A 12,488-nucleotide genomic window follows, 5' to 3' on the forward strand; every position below is an offset into this window, starting at 1 on the left:
ACCATGTAACAGTGCATCTAGAAATCCTAGCTCAGCGTTCTTTGTAGGCGTGTCATGTTGTGATACACACAGAAGATGGTATTTGAGCAGCGAATATCTGAGGTAAACTGACAAGGTGCTCCTGCAGGAGGAGACTGGCTGGGAGGCTCTGGCCACCCCAGACCTTTCTGGCAGCGCTGGGAGCTGAGGGAATCAATACGGCACTTATGGGCGATGCACTGGTGAAGAAGCCCAATTAGATGATAGAACTTCAGGCCCCCCGCCCACCGCCATCGTCTTGGTCTCAGCTCTGCCTGGCCCTCCCTTACCCCTCCAAAAGTTTGAAAGAGGGTCCCTCCCCATGAGGGAGGAGGGCTGAGGCCCAGTAGAGTCAGCAGTGGTACCTCTGCCTTTGCCCCACCGATGACTGCCAGCTATCTTCTGCCACTCGCTCCTTAGGGCTTTCATTGTCAGGAAGTCAAACTTTTCAGGAAATAAAAAGTAACCTGTCTTCTTATTTATTTATTTTTTTGAAAGGGTCTTGCTCTGTTGCCCAGGATTGATGCAGTGGCATAATCTCTGCTCACTGCAACCTCCGTCTCCCGGATTCAAGTGATTCTTCTGCCTCAGCCTCCTGAGAAGCTGGGATTATAGGCTCCTGCCACCATACCCGGCTAATTTTTGTATGTTTAGTAGAGACGGGGTTTTGCCCTGTTGCCCAGGCTGGTCTTGAACTCCTGACCTCAGGTGATCCACCCACCTTGACCTTTCAAAGTGCTAGGATTACAGGTGTGAGCCACCAGACCCTGCTGTAAGTTCTTTTTATAATTTTTTTAAAATTATTTTATTTATTTTTATTATTTTTTTGAGACGGAGTCTCGCTGTGTCACCCAGGCTGGAGTGCAGTGGCACTATCTCGGCTCACTGCAAGCTCCGCCTCCCGGGTCCACGCCTTTCTCCTGCCTCAGCCTCCTGAGTAGCTGGGACTACAGGCACCCGCCATCTCGCCCGGCTAATTTTTTTTTTTGTATATTTAGTAGAGATGGGGTTTCACCATGTTAGCTAGGATGGTTTCGATCTCCTGACCTCGTGATCTGCCCGCCTCGGCCTCCCAAAATGCTGGGATTACAGGCGTGAGCCACCGCGCCTGGCCTTTATTTTATTTTTTTTTAGATGGAGTCTCACTGTTGTTGCCCAGGCTGGAGTGCAATGACTTGATCTCAGCTCACTGCAACCTCCACCTCCTGGGTTCAAGCCATTCTCCTGCCTCAGCCTCCTGAGTAGCTGGGATTACAGGCATGTGCCACCATGCCCGGCTAGTTTTGTATTTTTTAGTAGAGATGGGATTTCACCATGTTGGTCAGGCTGGTCTTGAACTCTTGACCTCAGGTGATCCACCTGCCTCAGCCTCCCAAAGTGCTGGGATTACAGGCGTGAGCCACTGTGCCCAGCCAACTTCTCTTCTTGATGAGGCCGGGAACATCTGGCCCAAGGGGCCTAGATGATTTTAGAGCATTTATCTCTCTGCCTACTTGTCAATGACAGCATTGATTATGAAAATCAATGATTGTGCTGTGATACACTCCCTGGAGGCCGAGCTGCAATTGCTGGTGCTCACATGGGGGTTTCCAAGCAGGGCCAAAAGCAGCAGTGCAGGCCTGTGATCGCTGAGGCTGCCAGAGCACAGAGGAGACATTCAGTCTCAAAGAGATACGCATGTTCTTCTCAATCGCTTTTCTTTTCTTCCTGCTTGTTTTTTTCTTTTGGTTGCCGGGGGAGGGGGGCTGCTGTTTTAAAATTGTGTTTATTTTTTCCCCATATTAGAGTATGTTCCGTGCTCCATTCTCTTCCCAAATGAAAAAGTACAAATAAGCAAAAAGAAGATAATTTCAAAACACCCAACTCCTCACCCATCCCTCTATTCACCTGGCTGTGAACATGTTAGTATTTATCCATCTCAATTCTCCTTCTTTCTAACCCTCCAAGCCTCCACCTCCCGGCAGTGAGGTGCTTTGCCTGAAGAACCCTGGCTCAAGGTGGAAGGAACTCTGCTCCTTTTCTGCCAGTGGGAGCTGAGATAAGAAAAAAGGAAGCTCACTTCTCAGAATACCTTTTTCATCTCCCCATGAAATCCTACCATGCTTTTGAGTGACCTCTCAAATACCCGCTCCTCCATGGAACGTTCCCTGCTCTTAGAGAGAAGCCTTCTCAGTCTGAGACGGCACTTTCCACCTGACAAAGACTCTCTCTACCCAAGTCTCACTTTCCCTGCACTATTGTTAGCTCCTTAAGGTCAGACCCTATGTCTAATTGTCCTTGGTACAGCTCCCAGCAACCAGACAAGTGCCTTGCCCATCACAGACACCAAGGGATGAATGAAAGAAAAAGAATCAGACGCTTAAATCAAACAGGAGTTCACATGATCTCAAATGCGAGTGAAGAGAAGGATTTGGAGTCTGTCCTGTGCACAGGACGAAGGAAGGCTTGACATCTTTCCCTTCCCTACGAGAGGCTCCTCCCCTCAGGTGCGTCTTCTCTGAAATCTGAAAATGCCGATGTGTATACTGGCGGTTTCAAGCTCATCAGTTCCATTCTGAGGCTTTATCAGGGCATCTTCTACCACTATTCCACTTCCTAAATGGGAAGTATCGTATGCTTTCTCCCCGCTTCCCTCCCTCCCCTCCCTCCCCTCCCTTCCCTTCCCTCAGTCCTTTCCCTCTGTCGTTTTCTCTTTTACAATTGAAAACAGAGCTGTGTAAAATAAGTCATATTCAGATAGAACCCAACTGGGCTGAATTTGACCACATGTAATTTTGAAGCCAATGTTTTAATTTTATTTTTTATTTTTATTTTTAAAGACAGGGTCCCACTCTGTTACCCAGACTAGATTGCAGCAGCGGCATCATCATAGCTCACTGCAGCCTCCACCTCCTGGGCTCAGGTGATCCTCCTGCCTCAGCCTCCTGAGTATCTGGGACTACAGGTGTGCACCACCAGGCCCAGATAAGTTTTGTGTTTTTTATAGACAGGGTCTTGCTTTGTTGCCCAGGCTGGTCTCGAACTCCTGGCTTCAACTGATCCTCCTGCCTCGGCCTCCCAAAATTCTGGGATTACAGGCGTGAGCCACTATGTTTAGCCTGCTGTTTTTATCTTTAACAGCAACGTGTCTGAGCAGTGGAGGAAGGCAGGACTAGAAAGGCTTCCCCTCCTCACTGTAAAAGGAACCAATGACAAGGGCAAGTTTACTTGTTTTAGTTCTGCAGAGGTATAGCACTTACTCCTGTCTAGTGCAGAGCACAGAGCCCTAAGGTCAGTGTTCAAAGAATCAAGTCCCACAGAATGTGTGTGTGTATTTTAATATATATTTATATATATAATATATATATTTATAAGTTTTTCTTGGATGTAGTGCATATGAGAATATAAGTCCAGAAAAACTCTGTTTATAAAATTTGCTGTGTTTCCCAGAGACTTTCAAGAATCCAGCCCGAAATCGCTTAGGGAAGGAGTCCTCCTGCGAGTTACAGAAGGACTCTAGAAATCCCTGTTTTGGGGATGTTTGTGATGTGCAATTGCAGACTTTATTTTGCAGTGCCTTAGTAACTAGAGATTTCTTCTGCATATTCCCATCTTGGTTTTGTCTGTTTTCACTACATAGAATTTCTGGTTACTGCTGAACATACATATGGCAATCAGTTAGGGGAAAAACCACCCAATTTTTAGCCATTGTATTGTGAGAAATTGATGCAGAAGTAGATTTGCAACTTTGTCAAATTGCATTTTAATTTCCTTTTTTTGTAGAGACAGCCTCTTGCTGTGTCACCAAGGCTGGAGTGTAGTGGTGCTCACTGCAGCCTCAAACTCCTCAGCTCAAGTTATCCTCCCACCTTGGCCTCCCAAAATGCTGGGACTACGAGTGGAGCCACCACGCCCAATCTTAATTTCCTACTTCCTGGCAGGGTGAAAACATGCAAATCAGTCTGGAATTAGTTAAAAAGTAAAAGATATATAATTTTCTTAAACCTCACTATAAGATATTAGCCTAGAAATAAACCCCAGAACCTAGGATGGTGTCTTCCAGCTCTAGGACATCCCAATCCATGGATCTCCCTAGCTTTTCTCCAGAACACTGGGTAGGTTCCAAACCAGTCCCTTAGTATAGAAGAGGGGCAAGAACATTGAGCCTTTCATGTCTTCAGTAGGTCCACATGACTATGAATGCAGCCCAGGAATCACATTTGTTCTAAACCACTGTGTTCTTCCTTCTTGACTCTCTTATCCAACGGATAGATGGGATGGGCTTTGGAGCCAGTCCAGGCATCCTGGGAGCCATTAGGCTACACATGGCTTGGGATTTCCCTGGAGATTGCCTAAAGCTGAATACCCTTGGGGGGCCTGATAAACTGAACTGGTGGCAGTCACGGGTGTGTTATTTGGAATGCTTGGAAGGAAGGGACTGAGCTTCTATTGACCATGTTTTTTTTTTTTTTTTTTTTTTTGAGACGGATTTTTGCTCTTTTTGCCCAGGCTGGACTGCAATGGCACAGTCTCTGATCACTGCAACCTTGGCTTCCTGGGTTCAAATGATTCTCCTGCCTCAGCCTCCTAAGTAGCTGGGGTTACAGGCATGCGCCGCCATGCCCGGCTAATTTTGTATTTTTAGTAGAGATGGGGTTTCTCCATGTTGGTCAGGCTGGTCTCAAACTCCTGACCAGCTGTAATTCCAGCTGCTTGGGAGGCTGAGATGGGAGAATCACTTGAACCCAGGAGATGGTGGTTGCGGTAAGTCGAGATTGCGCCACTGCACTCCAGCCTGGGTGGCGCAGCGAGACTCTGTCTCAAAAAAAAAAGAAAAAAAAAAGAAATCAGAATTTTTTTTTCCTTTCTTTGAGATGGAGTTTCACTCTTGTTGCCCAGGCTAGAGGGAAATGGCACAATCTCGGCTCACTGCAACCACCGTTTCCCAGATTCAAGCGATTCTCCTGCCTCAGCCTCCCAAGTAGCTGGGATTACAGGCATACGCCACCACGCCCGGCTAATTTTGTAATTTTAGTAGAGATGGGTTTTCTCCATGTTGGTCAGGCTGGTCTTGAACTCCTGACCTCAAGTGATCTGCCTGCCTTGGCCTCCCAAAGTGCTGGATTACTGGCGTGAGCCACTGTGCACCGCCCAGAAAATATTTTTTAAATTGAAAACAAGACAGCGTACTCCACAAATCTTCTACCGGCTCCATTGTGGATTGAATTAGATGATTCTCCCTGTTGTTTGTGATATGTCCAGTTATTTCTGGGCACCCTCCACCTCCCCAGGACACTGCCCATCTCCCCAACCCAGGGCCATTTCTCAACCCAGTGCTCCTTCTCCTACTAGAGGGGTGGACTTTCCAACATGAGCACCTACATTTAGCCGTGGATGGGATCCACTTGCACTCTCTGAGGGGCTCAGGCAGATTCCTTCCTTATGGAAGGGGGTCTGACATTTAATCACCCCATGCACTAAGTACACACTTCATGTGCGATCCGTCAGGATAACCCACACAACCTGCCAGTTCTTTGCTTGTAGTGGGTGCCCAATAAATGTTTGAATGCATAAAGAAAGCACTCAGATAAGCAGACATTTTAGAGCTCTCTGGGGATGAGAAAAGAGCGCGCTATGGGAGTGAGAATTAACTTGATTGACTATGGCTGGACCTGGCAAAGAACAACTCAGAAGTATTGGCCTCAGAATTACCTTGTTCAGGCTGCTTAATCCATATTAAAAGTTTGCTGCTCCCACACAATTTTGCTAGGCTCTCCAACCCTGTGAGGATGTCAACAGTTGAAAAAGAAGAAATAATGAGCCCAGCCTGTATTCGCAGGGGAGTGTTAAAACTGCCAGCGGAGCAGGATAGTTTGCTAAACAGCCCCTGAGAACTTTCCCAAACTGGTCGGCAGCAGCATTGCACACAGAAGTTCCTTCTTCATTGACACGGAGCTAATTCTAGCCACCAGCACTCCAGTGCTACGGGGCAGTTTTGTGGCCGTTTGCTATTGAATTTGCCAGATGTATCCGAGACAGTCTCACGGGCAGAATATAAACAACAAACCAGTATAAAGAAGTCCACAGTGATTCTCCCCCTTCACCGAAGTCTTCTTTGGCTTGTTTTCTGACCCCTGGGGGCACTCCTTGTACCACACTCCCTAAACCCTGCAGCTTCGGTTTTGCTATTTTGTATTTGTTTCCTCTCTGGTTGTTACATGCAAAAAGGTTGTGTTCATGCAGGGAGCAGGAATTGCAGTGGAAAGAATGCAGTGTGGAAAGCCAGGCTCAGTTACTTACCAGCCTTGCTACCTTAGCCAAACGGTCATGCTCTCTGAGCTGCAGTTTCCTTCCTCATCTGTGAATAGACTCCTACCAACTCTCCTCACATGACTGTTTCGAGACTGAAATGATATTGTAGGTATAGAAATAAATGTAAACGTAATATAAATGTATGAGGCCTGGTGCAGTGGCTTATACCTGTAATCCCAGCACTTTAGGAGGCTGAGGCAGGTGGATCACCTGAGGTCAGGAGTTCGAGACCAGCCTGGCCAAGATAGTCTCTACTAAAGATATCTCTACTAAAAATACAAAAAATAGCCAGGCGTGGTGGCACAAGCCTGTAATCTCAGCTACTCAGGAGGCTGAGGCACAAGAATCACTTAAACTCAGGAGGCAGAGGTTGCAGTGAGCTGAGATTGTGCCACTATACTCTAGCCTGGGTGACAGAGTGTGACCCTGTCTCAAAAAAAAAAAAAAAATTAAAAATGAATAAGTAAATATATGAGATTATCTTTCATCTGGCATGCAGTAGATTCTCAAGAAACTCAAGACAGTATTGCGTTGTGGAGTTATGGCGGGGGACACTAAATGTCAGACCTCTGTGTGCACTCGGGCAGATCAGTTTCACTAAGCTCTCGTGTTTTCCTCAGGAGGGCGAAACGGTACTAATGGGAATAATAATGGAACATCACAGAGTTGATATGAGGGTGAAATGAAATAATGCAGGCAAACACTTCCCAACAGTACCTAGCACATAGTGAGCACTTAATAAATGTAAGCTGTGGCTGCTGCTGCTGCAGCCAGCAGGGAGACAGGGAAATTTGTCAATAAGAAATGTATATTGGCCGGGCATGGTGGCTCCCGCCTATAATCCCAGCACTTTGGGAGGCCGAGGTGGGCAGATCTACCTGAGGTCGGGAGTTCGAGACCAGCCTGACCAACATGGAGAAACCCCCTGTCTCTACTAAAAATACAAAATTAGGTGGGTGTAGTGGCGCATGCCTATAATTCCAGCTACTCAGGCGGCTGAGGCAGGAGAATCGCTTGAACCCAGGAGGCGGAGGTTGCGGTGAGCCGAGATCATGCCATTGCACTCCAGCCTGGGCAACAAGAGCGAAACTCAGTCTCAAAAGAAAAAGAAAAAACAAGAAATGTATATTGGGGCAGAGAGCATGGACAGTTGGGTTATGACAGGGCACAGAGTAGAAATGGGAGCTCTGTAAACTAGCAGCTTCTGGTAATCAATCTGGAAGGCTTCATGGAGGAATGCACTTTCTGGAACTCTTTCGATTATAGTTGGAAGATTAGTTATCTGGAGCTATTAGAAAGCGTATCCCAGGGGCTGGGCGCAGTGACTCATGCCTGTAATCCCAGCACCTTGGGAGGCCGAGGCAGGCAGATCATGAGGTCAAGAGATCGAGACCATCCTGGCCAACATGGTGAAACCCTGTCTCTACTAAAATACAAAAATTAGCTGGGTGTGGAGGTGGATGTCTGTAGTCCCAGCTACTTGGGAGGCTGAGGCAGGAGAATCACTTGAACCCAGGAGGCGGAGGTTTCAGTGAGCTGAGATCGCGCCACTGCACTCCAGACTGGCAACAGAGTGAGGCTCCATGTCAAAAAAAAAAAAAAGGAAGGCCAGGCGCGGTAGTTCATGCCTGTAATCCCAGCACTTTGGGAGGCTGAGGTGGGCAGATCATGAGGTCAGGAGATTGAGACCACCCTGGCTAACACGGTGAAATCCCATCTCTACTAAAACAGAAAAAATTAGCCAGGCGTAGTGGTGGGCGCCTGTAGTCCCAGCTACTCAGGAGGCTGAGGCAGGAGAATGGTGTGAACCTGGGAGGCGGAGCTTGCAGTGAGCCCAGCTGCACCACTGCACTCCAGCCTGGGCAACAGAGTGAGACTCCATCCAAAAAAAAAAAAAAGGAAGGGCATCCCAGACACCCTACATGATTTGGAAGCTGGTTGAGTGGGGGTGGGGTGACCAGCTGTTGGGAAGTTGTGGGAAGTTGAAAAGTTCTGAAATAAAGAAGGTGGAGCTGAAGCTTGGTAGCCAAACTGTAAGCCTAGCAGGCTGGTGTAAAACTCTAAAACCAAGCAGGCCCCAAGGAATGGTTAGAAAGTCTGAAATTTGGCTTGTAGTGAGCTTGAAAGCACAATTGGCCATGTGTGGTTGAATGGCGTGTCACAGACTGAGTTAGGGACAAGCACTTTGGCAGCTCTCGGAGGGGTGAGCAGTGGGGTTTGTTGCTGAAGGCAGGAATTGTGGATAGCTCATTGGGTGGATGAATTATTAATCGAAGCTCTGATTATGAGAAGGAAGGGAGAAGGAAGAGAAAGGGGTGCCTCTTGGAGAAGTAGAAATTATGAACTACTTGGAGGTGGGCTCCACATATAACAATATTCTTCTCTAAGAGATGAGGGGCCCGGAAAGCAGACTGGCTTCGCCTTTACCAAAGGTGGGGTAGATACTGTCGCTGAAAAGGTGGGGTAGATACTGTCGCTGAAAGTAGAAAGTAGGTATCAGAGAGTCTATCCACTTTCAACTAAAGTTCTTTTTTTTTTGAGACAGAGTCTCGCTCTGTCACCCAGGCTGGAGTACAGTGGCACGCTCTTGGCTCACTGCAAGCTCTGCCTCCCGGGTTCACGCCATTCTCCTGCCTCAGCCACCCGAGTACCTGGGACCACAGGCACCCGCCACTACGCCTGGCTGATTTTGTTTTTGTATTTTTAGAAGAGATGGGGTTTCACCGTGCTAGCCAGAATGGTCTCGATCTCCTGACCTTGTGATCTGCCTGCCTCGGCCTCCCAAAGTGCTGGGATTACAGGCGTGAGCCACCGCGCCGGGCCTAAAGTTCTTTAAGATGGTGGATTGTGCCCAAAGTTGAAGAATATTTGCAGGTATTGCTATTCCCGTGCAAAGGATGATAGGATCCCACATGAAGTGAGTGAAGGCTGTGAGACACCAAGTGCAGTCCAGTATCCTTACTGGACCAGATGATGAAACTGAGGCCGAGGGTTGGACTTACCTGCTCAAGGTCATACAGATATATTTGGTTCAATTCGCTCTATATTTTCTTTTTCTTTTAGTTTTTTAGACAGTCTCGCTCTGTTGTCCAGGCTGGAGTGCAGTGGCACGATCTGCGCTCAGTTCAACCTCTGCCTCCTGGGTTCAAGTGATTCTCCTGCCTCAGCCTCCTAAGAAGTTGAGATTACAGGCGCGTGCCACCATGCCTGGCTATTTTTGTATTTTTAGTAGAGATGGGGTTTCACCACGTTGGTCAGGCTGGCCTCAAACTCCTGACCTTGTGATCCACCCGCCTCGGCCTCCCAAAGTGCTGGGATTACAGGTGTGAGCCACCGCACCTGGCCTCTGCTCTGTATTTTCTCTTAGCGCCCTCCTCCAAAAATATGAAATTTCCCCTAACCTCTTTGCTTCCCATCTGTACAGTGTCAGAATGAAAATTCTAGTTTCACTTTGTGGCAGCTAAGAGCAACAAACAAGTCTCCTTTATTATTATTTTTTATTTATTTAGATGGAGTCTTGTTCTGTTGCCCAGGTTGGAGTGCAGTGGCACCATCTCGGCTCACTGCAACCTCTGCCTCCCTGGTTCAAGTGATTCTCCTGCCTCAGCCTCCAGAGTAGCTGGGACTACAGGCCCGTGCAACCGCGCCCGTCTAATTTTTGTATTTTCAGTACAGACAGGGTTTCATCACGTTGGCCAGTCTGGTCTTGAACTCTTGACCTCAAGTCATCCGCCCGCTGCAGGCTCCCCAAAGTGTTGGGATTACAGGCGTGAGCCACCACGCCCGGCCGACAAGTCCCCTTTAAATACATCCTGTCTTCTCTCCGCTGGCAGGCTTTGATATGCCCACCGGGTTTCTCCATTGGCCACTTCATGTGGCTTCTCGCCCCTTCCAAGATTCCCAACCAATCACGTCTTTCCCGTCTCCCGTTGGGCTTTGAGGAATGTACCACATGGACCCTGCGGGGGGACGGAGAGGACGAAGGGCGTGGCGACAGCTTATTTCTTTTCCTTTTGCACATATCCCGTGAGATTCTGTTAAGGCCGAGCGTGCAGTTAGCAACGGGGTCCCTCAAGACGGGGGCCGCGTGCCAGTTTTCGAGGTGCGCCGAGATCTCTCGCCCCCGAGGCTGGGGTCCTGTGGTCCGGCCCGAGGGCCGCAACCCCCGCCCTTCCATGTGCCCGCCCATCCCCCGGCTGCGCCGCTGCTCCGGCTGCTGCTTACCGCGCCGGACGCCGGGGCTGCGGGACAGGGCAGCACTGCCCGACCACGGTGACGCCGGCGCTGAGGGACACCGCAGCATGAGGCAGAGGTAAGGACGGGGATTCGGGACTCCAACTGCCCCCGGGGAGCCGCATCGTGCTCGCGCCCGAGCTCGGGGTCTCGGGCCCCGGGCTGGCCCCGGCAGGCGGCTCTGGAGCGGGTGGCCCCGCGAGCTGACGCGCGCCGAGCCTCCCGCCGGGGCAGCGCTGAGGCCGGGACCCGCCGCGGCGCGGGCGCCTCCTTCCGGCGGCGCTTATAGCCCTGCGCCCGGCCGGCGGGCCGCGAGGAAGCCCCCGCCCCGCGTTCCCGTGTGGTCGCCTCCCGCCGGTGGATGCGCGGCCAGTTGCGCCGGCGGGTCCCGAGTTCCCGGGCAGCAGACGCGGGGAACCACGGGGACGCTGCCGCGTCAGGCGTGAGGCGGAGGGAGGGGGCTTAGCCCGGCGCTGGATGGGGGGATTTTTGGGGCGGGGGAGGTCTCTGTGTTTACTGGAGTCCGCAGGCTCGGGGCCGAGGCTCCGTCGGGTCCTTCCTCCGCGACCCGGCCCCCGGGGCCTCCCCGTCCCGCTGCCCCGGCCTGGCGCTGGCGTGTGCCAAGGGTGGGCTCCTGCGACCCTGGCAGGTAGGTGGCTGAGAGGACCCTGGCGCGCCTTTCGATTTGTGGGGGCGGTGGGTGCGGCCGGGCAATGGCAGCCGCCTGCGCCTCTGGTCTCAGTGACACCCCTTCCCTAGCTGCCTTCCGAGGGGACCGCACTCTTGGAGGTCTCCGGGGCACATTGGAAATTCCCAACTTAAAAACCACCTTGAGGAGCCCTACACGGAGCCGGGCTTGCCTGGCCTAGCAGAAAGCCAGCTGCAGCCAGAGCCTCCGCCTGGCATGGGGCACTGGTGAGCCGCCACCCCACGTGCTCAGTGATTATCGGGGAAGAAGGGGTCTGGCAGGCCCCTCAGGCAAGGCCTCTGTGCCGCATCCCGTTAAGGGGCGGGGACCAGCCCCATATCTTGGCTGATTTTCCTGACTCTGAATGCAGAGAAAGTATGTCCAAGAGTTCAAACCACATTTGTGTTCTTTTAATGGTGTTTAGTGCAGATGTTAACTGTGATTTATGTGAAACGGGTTGATGCAGAGGAATGAAGGTCAACTGTGGACAGGTGGACAGCTTTTGTTTGTTTGCCTTTTCCCTAAGCTTGTTTTTAGTGGGATGTGCATGGAGAGGATGACATTTGAATATCGGGCCACCAATGTGTATTTGGCCCCATCTGACACTTTGCTCCATAGACAGTCGTTGTACCCCAGGGATGAGGATGAACTAGGTTCTAAGCTGAGAAAGACATCTTCCTACAGTCGCTGCCGCCTGCGGGAAAGCTCCGCCTTCTGGTTCCCTGGCCGCGCACAGGCCAGTTCACTGTGGTTGCCTTCTCCCGTGAGCACCTCTCTGCAGCCCTCTGAGGGGATGCCGTTCATTCCGTATGTGATTGCCAGATGTACTTCTCAGGTCAGAAGCCCGGCCCCAGATTGTTCGAGTCCTATAGTGAGTTCTTCTTGTGCTCCAGGCTTTAAAAGTTTTAAGTCTTTTTGATAGTGTATTCAATAGCATGAGCCAATTGTATAGTTATAGGAAAGACATGGTTTGGGTGTTCCTCCTGTAAAGGATGTTTCGGAACTTAGATCTAGTTCCTCCGTCAAGGCTGTTTATTTGTGTTTACGACGCTAACATTTGAAACGTCTTAAGCTTGACTGCATATTGTGATTCTTCCCCCCACCCCCCGACCTGGGATGATCCTGTTCCGTGATGGTTATTCCATGGTGTTACTAGGTGTGGAAGAGAAAATGGGCTTTGGAAATAATGTGCGTGATGAACTTAGCACAGTCCTTGGCACATAGCAGATGTTCAACAAGGTCATTTTTTCTCTCTTCC

At 50.2% G+C, this 12,488-nt stretch overlaps 1 protein-coding gene across 33 annotated transcripts in view; it reads left to right on the top strand.

Annotated features, from left to right (window-relative positions):
* The window catches only part of MICAL3 (microtubule associated monooxygenase, calponin and LIM domain containing 3), a 232,361-nt gene that overhangs the window by 12,031 nt on the left and 207,842 nt on the right, over positions 1–12,488 (top strand). For 29 of the 33 annotated variants that reach the window (XM_077950757.1, XM_015149677.3, XM_077950758.1 and 26 more), the window contains exon 1: positions 10,497–10,621. The exons of the other annotated variants lie outside the window; for them this stretch is intronic. The gene's annotated coding sequence lies outside the window, so the exon portion shown is untranslated. Of the gene's footprint in view, positions 1–10,496; positions 10,622–12,488 lie in introns of those variants that run through there. 33 annotated transcript variants of the gene reach the window in all.

This window comes from Macaca mulatta, chromosome 10, assembly GCF_049350105.2.
Source record: "Macaca mulatta isolate MMU2019108-1 chromosome 10, T2T-MMU8v2.0, whole genome shotgun sequence".
NCBI classification, from domain to species: Eukaryota; Metazoa; Chordata; class Mammalia; order Primates; family Cercopithecidae; genus Macaca; species Macaca mulatta.